Here is a 7,403-nt window from a genome sequence, read left to right on the forward strand (position 1 = left end):
GGGTTAGCTTTGCTGTGCTGTCCTGGTGAAATGCACTGCCTGCTCTCTCGAATGCTGCAGCTTATAAGGGGCAGGGCTAGCTCTCCTAAGCTATGGAGAAGACTAAGGGAAAGTCTGAGAGCTTCAGATTTTAAATTCAACAGAAAATAGTTTTCCAAGGTCATAACTGCTATCTCTCTGATGAGGAAATGATGATCATTTTAGGATTTAAAATGTTTTCACTTTCATTGGTCCATTTTTCTGTCTGATCCTGTCCTAATTGCTCCCCCCCCCCCAACTTTTGAACAAGTTAGAGTCATCTGAGAAGAGGGGATCTCAATTAAGCAAATGATTTTCTTGGATTGGTCTTTGAACAAGCCCGTGGGGTATTTTTTGTTTTTTTTGTTTTGATTGATAATTGATGTGAGAGGGTCCAGCACTGTGGGCAGTGCTACCTCTTGGCTGGTGATCCTGTGTGCTATAAGAAAGCTGGCTAAGCAAGCCAGGGAGAGCAAGCACTCCTCCGTGCTCTCTCCATCAGTTCCTGTCTCCAGGTTTCTGCACTAACTTCTTCAGTGATTGGCTTTACCTGGAAGTCTAAGTTGAGGGGAAACCTTTCCCTCCTCATGTCATGGTGTTTTATCACAGCAGTAGAAACCTTAGTTAAGACACCTAACTAATATAACTAATGATACCTAAGGCCTGTGGGCATCATTCTTGGACTGTTAGAATCTCATGAGATGATGGCACTTCTGAGATAGCCAATAAATGAGGGTGGGGAACTGCAGCTTCAGCCATCCTAATGAAACACAGCTGGAAAGGAGGCCCACCTCGCTGAAAGCATCCATCAGACAACATGTGCAGCTTCCCAGGGTGTGTGTGGAGCTTCTGATGAGTGGGGGCAGAGAGACGCTGCTTCTAGATGCTTGTAGGGAGCCACAGCAGCTCTAGAAAGTACTGGGAAGTTGTACGAATGCTGCTAGCGAATTCCCACACACTTAGGACTGATTGACTCTTGGAGACTGATGGCGCGGTAAGCACAAGTTTATTTATTTTGGGAGTTTTTGAGACAAGATATCAAGTAGCCCAGGCCAACCTCAAACCCTGCTGTGTATGTGAGGATGTCTGGTACCTCTATGCTCACTCCCTCAAGGGCTGAGGTGACAGACATGCATCACCATGCCCGAGGCACAAATATTTAAAGAACATATTTAATGGAATCCTATAGCTTGTTTTCCTTCTTGTTTCTGGTCTCTTGGTCCACTTATTCTTTGAATGTGTATCTTTAGACAAGGGGACTCATCTCTCTGTGTCTCATTAAATTAATGAGGTTATTATTAGTATCTATACATATTAAATGTCATCACACATATTAAATGTATAAGGAGAACTGAGTGAGGGGCCTATAAAGACGTTGACCAAGAGAGGCCTGGCTTGATTTGTAAAGTGCTATGGATGTTGGTTTTGCTCTTCAGCTGGTAATCACAATTTTCATTTTCTTATTTTGTTAAAATATGCAGACCATAAGCCTTGCCATTTTAAGGGCTGGGCATGATTGCATGTGCCTGTAATCTTAACTTTTTAGAGAACTAGGCAGGTGGCTGCTGAGTTTAAGTCTGTCCTGGGATACATAGCAAGTCTGAGGCTAGCTAGTGTGGTCCACACAGCCAGACCATAGGGAAACATATAGGGAAAATTTAGCTATGTTTACCACTTGTAGATGTACTATTCAGTGGCATTAGGTAGATTCACTTAATTTAAGATGAGTAATATGGGCCAGGGAGATAGCTCAGCACGCAAAAGTGCCAGCCATCAAGCCTGAAGACCTGAGTCCGATTCTAGGAACCACATGGTGGAGGAAAGAACCAGCGTTAGCAAGTCTTCCTCTGATGGACACACACACACACACACACACACACACACACACACCTTAGGAAGGGGAGGCATGAGTACAGCGCTGGGGGAGCTAGCTCCTGATCTGCTGTTGGTGCAATGCCAGGGCGAAGGGTGGCCATTCAGAGGTGAGCCTGGTCTCTGGTGCTGTTCCCAGGCAACCAACAGGTATTGATTATGCTCTTGCTGTGTTGTCCATTCACACCGCTGGCTGCTTTTATCTCTGCCAGTTCTTTGTCCCTGAGAAGGGAAGGTCTGGGTTCTTATCCATTTTGTGGATGTCATTCTATGACTGAAACACCCAGAAGTTCTAGGTACAGTGATCACAAGTTTATGACTAATGTTTTCTAAGACATTTAGATGATGGGAGGTCAGCAATTCTACTGAGTTCCTTGAAATGGATCAGGCCAAAGTATCAAAGGCCATTTTCTGAAAGTCACAGGAGGAGGGAACGAACAGACCTCAATCAAACAAGATGTCTCCACCCCTTGCTCTCTGAGAGTGTGTCCTCATGCTCCTGGGACACTGGTCATTAATGACACCATTACCATGAAGCTGATAAACCAATGAAGAGCTGAGGAGGTGACTGACCCCAAGAAGGACACACATGTTTGCAAATTCAACCTTAGAGAAATGTTTCCAAATTAATTTAGTTATTGATTTGTTCCTTCAGGAAATGTTTACTTAGTCCCACAAACTGTAGTGGCCACTAAAAGATGTCACCCTTTTAACGAACTTTCTTTTAAAACTTTCTTTTATTTATTATGCTTGATCATAATTACATATGTGTGGGCATGTGCACATGCCATTGCACTTGAACTTGTGTGTGTGTGCACATATATGTGCGTGCATGGGTGTGCCTGTCTGTGTGAGTGTGTGTGTGTGTGTGTACATATATGCTCTGTACAGTTGTTTTTCTCCATTTTTACATGGGTTCCATGGATTAAACTCTGTTGATCAGAATAGGTGCCGTCTTTACCTGTAGAGCCATCCCAATACCCTGAGTAAGGTTTCTAGCATGCACTTTTCAAACAAATGCCTTTTTTTTAAATTCTGAATTTTATTATTTAAAATTTTTTCTTATTTTATGTGTACGAATGTCTTGGCCTTTTTTTTATGGCTCTCAGAAAATAGCCTTTGATGCTTTTGGCTTTATTCATGTCAAGGAATTCATGAGAACTGCTGACTTCAGTGCCACATGCCAACTTGTCTGTCCCTTGTTCATACCTGTTGCCTGCAGAGGCCAGAAGAGGGCAACAGAGCCCTGTGGACTAGACTCACAGATGACTGTGAGCTGCCATGTAGGTGCTGGGAATCAATCCCACAGCCCCTGGATGAACAGCTTGTGTGTGCTCTTGACCACTGAACCACCTCTCTAGACTTCAATACTGACTTTTTGTTTGTTTGAGATATGGCCTTGGCTTGCCTGGAGCACACATGGAGACCAAACGGAACTCAAATTCACAGAGATCCACCAGCCTGCTTTCCAAGTGTTGGGATTAAAGGTTCACACTACCATGCCTGGTCCAGGAACTCACTGTAGGCCAGGCTGGCTCTGAACTCACAGAAACCCACCTGCCTCAGCCTTCTAGGTGCTGTATCAACGAGGTGTGTCACCCTTGGTGTTTTTGTTTTTTGTTTTTTGTTTGTTTGTTTTTTTTTAATTTTTAGAGATAGTTTATTCTGGAGCCATTTATAGTGATCATGACATGAAACACAGATTTAGACTATCCCAAATTCCATGTTCCAACATGGAAGCAGTTTCATGAAGTTTTATAGTTTTATAGAAAGTAATAAATCAAGGCAAGTTTAAAATACATCAGAAGGGTACCTCAAGGTACTGGTATGGCAAGATGAGGAAAGACCTTCTAAAGGTCTTGGCTGTTGGAGGCTAGAGGTCTGCTAAGTTAATAGATACCAAAAGGTTTTCATTTGTTGGTCAAAGGATGTTAATTCTGACACAGAGGTGGGCAAGTGGCTGTTCTAGGGGCTAATGCTAATCAAAGACAAGGTGGTTAGCCTCTGTGCCTGTAATATTCCAACCTCTCTACATCACTGTGGTTTTAACCAGTCAATCAGTCCCTACATACACAGCTTCTTTCCAGGAATTCTCATTCATGGTCCCCACACTGGCCAAGCATTACGTGTGTGCATGTGGGAGGAGCCACATACTATTTATTATTAGATATTAACGTCCCTCATAGCTGGAAGCTCATTCCTAGGACCAGATGTAGGAGGCTGAGCAGTGGGCAGGACAGTAGCCTTCAGGAGGGAAGAACAGCTGGTAGAGGCCATCAAGAAAGAAGCCTTGGTTTATGTCCAGACTATTAGCCATCATCATGTGAGTACAACCCATGCTAGGGTACTAGACCTAAGACTAACTAATCAAGAACATAGTTTAGTGTAATGAAGTAATGAAAGTATTTAAAATACCAAAATTTACTATTTTTTAGACTATGTTGGCTTTATGTCCCCTCGCCCCCACTGCATTTATAGTTATTTGTACTCTATGAACTATCTTTCTTATATTTAAATGGTTAGAAATGAAGTCCCAAACTTTTAGCCTAGCTTTTAATGGCTAAGCCATCTTTCCAGCCCAGGAGCCTATAATTTTAATTTAAGTCTCTTCTTCTGTTTAGTTAGCAGGTGTCAAATGACACAAGCTTGTAAGTATACCCCAAATGTCTTAGACTGGCTGACTATTAAATTTCAAAGAGTATGAATATACTGTTTAAAGGAGACACTCCATTTACTCATATAGAGCTCATAGAGTAAACCTAGAGGTTTCAGGTGAACATACAGTCAACCACCTAGAGGTCAGAGACTTTGTTCATCTATGCATGCATGCATCCATCCATCCATCCACCCATCTGTCCATCCATCCATCTGTCCATCCATCCATTCATCCATCCATCCATCCATCCATCCATCCATCCATCCATCCATCCATCCAATCTATCCATCAATCACAGTTATAAGCATTGGGAATTTATTTTTAAAGCCTGGGCCTTATGTAGCTCGGGATGACCTCAAACTAGTTATATAGCCAAGGATGACCTTGAACTTCTGATCTTCCTGCCTGTACCTCCCAAGTGCTAGAAATACAGGCATGCACCCTGATACTGGGTCTATATAGTTCTGGGGATTGAATGTAAGGCTATGTGTGTGTGCTAGGCAAGAACTCTAACAGAGCTACATCCCCAGCCAGGCACTGGGAATTTTTTATGAGGGAAGATAATCTGCTGTATCTTCTCATAGTCTGATCATGGGGGGAAAAAAGGTCTAGAAACCCTAAAATGAGGACTGCAATATTCTCTCATTTCCTCTAGGAAGGTTTCCTCCTGAAACCTTCCCCTCCACCTTCCTAGCCTGTATAGGTCTTGAGTGGTTATGAGACTATTAAGATTTGATAATTAGCTAGAGTCTATTCTTCTCTCAAGGCTTTGGAGAGCCTACCTCTTTCCAAAGACTGGGGAGATCAGGCTGAGTTTTAATAAAAACAATGAGGGTGGGTAGGGTCAGGGTAAGGTTAGTTTAGCTGCACAAACAAAGGGACCTGAATTCAATCCTAGCCCACATGGGAAAAGGCTCAGTGAGCTCCAGGTTCAGTGAGAGGCCTTGTCTTAAAAAAAAAAAAAAAAAGATAGAGAGCGATTAAGGAAGACACATGATATTGATCTCTGGCCTCCATACACATGTGCACATATATGCACATGCAGCTATATACCAGGACCAGGGACGTGTACATACACACACACACACACACACACATACACACACACACACACACACACCAGCATAAGGGACTTGGCCTTCTGAGAATGTCACCCCCACCTTGCATTTTCTAGACAAACAAAGACTGTCACCTTTCTTTCATGTGGAGCCACCTGGCCTCTGGCCTCACACCTGGGATGTGTGTTTCATACCAGGCAAGGGCTAAGTATCTGATTGACCTGCCTTTCCACTCTCTGCCTCCTACTCCCAACTGGCACCCAGCGGCTGTGTTTGGGGAGAAGGCAGCAAACGACTACCACCTGGAGGGTTGGCAGGCACACCCCTGCCGTGCTATGCTTGTGTGACACTGTCCAGGTTCTGGCTGGAACCTCATCGCTTGGGCGCCAGTCTTGGCAGTGCCTGGTGAAAGCAATCACTCTTCCCTTGGCCCCCAATCCTTCCTGAAGTCAGTTCTTTCCTCCTACCCTAAATGGAATAAAGAAGTTGTGGGGGAGGGGACAAGGAAGGATATGCCCTTTTATGAGTTCTCTAAGGGTCAAAGAGTCACAGAGGTCTCCTCTGCAGTGAGCCCTGCTTCCTGACAAGCTACCCATGTTGTCTTGCTATTGGTGGCAGGAAAAAGCAACTTCCCCTCCCCTCCCATGGACAAGTCTGGCTGTGGGGACCTCACAGTGTGGTGGCATAGAGTAGGGCTTGTGCTGAGAATGGCTTCAAGTCCCTTTCTGCCTGTCTAGAAGACCTGAAAACAGACAGTTGCTTTCCCAACATTGTTAGAAATTGCCTTAAAAATACAAATGACTTGAAAGTTGATGTGAATATGGTATGTGTGTGCACGCACATATGCATGTGAGTGTCTGTGTGCATGAGCATATGCGTGTGTGCTTGCACGTATGTGTGTGTGTGTGTGTGTGCATGTGTGCACGTGCACACACATGCCCAGTACAGAGTTTGAAGTCAGTTGTCTTTTCTCTGTCACCTTCCACATTATTTCTGCACTGGCCCTGGAAACCATCTGCCTCTGCCCCACTCAGCATGGGGCTATGGAAATGCACACACCACTATGCTTTGTGTGTGTGTGTGTGTGTGTGTGGTGTGTGTGTGTGTGTCATGGTCACCCAAACTCAGATCTGCACTCAGATCCTTATATACTTACCTACCAAGCTATCTCCCCAGTTTCTGCATTTAGTTTTCATGACTGTGTACATACCAGCATCACCATCAAAGTCAGACAATACTTGACAAAGAGCTCTGTAAACAGTAAAAGGAGAACAGAGCATGCGGATGCTTCTTGACTACCTGAGAAGTTCTGCCTTAGCTGAGGGGCTTGGTGCTTAGCTGAGGCGTTCGGTGAGAGTTCTTTTCTAAGACTGCTTTAACACTTAAATGGTCTCAATGTCAGACCAGTGAGATGGCTCAGCAGGGAAAGGTGTGCTAAGCCTGACAAGCCGAGAAAACTCAGTCTCCTGCGCTGTCCTCTCACCTCCACACGCGCACGCTGGCAGGCACACCAAATGAATAAATGTAAAAAGAAATTTAAAAAGATGCTCATGTATCAGAACTCACAGTTCAAAGGTCAAATCTTGTCATGGTACCTACACAGTACCTACATGGTACCAAAACCCCCATCCTGTACCTTGCCTCTTTTGTCAACCAGATGTGTTAACAGGGGAAGGCATGAATAGGTCCACAGCCCTAGGCTGTCCTTCAGGCAGGACACCAAAGTTAGAAAAAATCGAGGATAATGTCCCCCACTTTCTCTTGTTCTAGCTCGTTCTCTCTCTCTCTCTTTCTCTCTC

This window comes from Mastomys coucha, unplaced genomic scaffold (genome assembly GCF_008632895.1).
Source record: "Mastomys coucha isolate ucsf_1 unplaced genomic scaffold, UCSF_Mcou_1 pScaffold13, whole genome shotgun sequence".
NCBI lineage: Eukaryota > Metazoa > Chordata > Mammalia > Rodentia > Muridae > Mastomys > Mastomys coucha.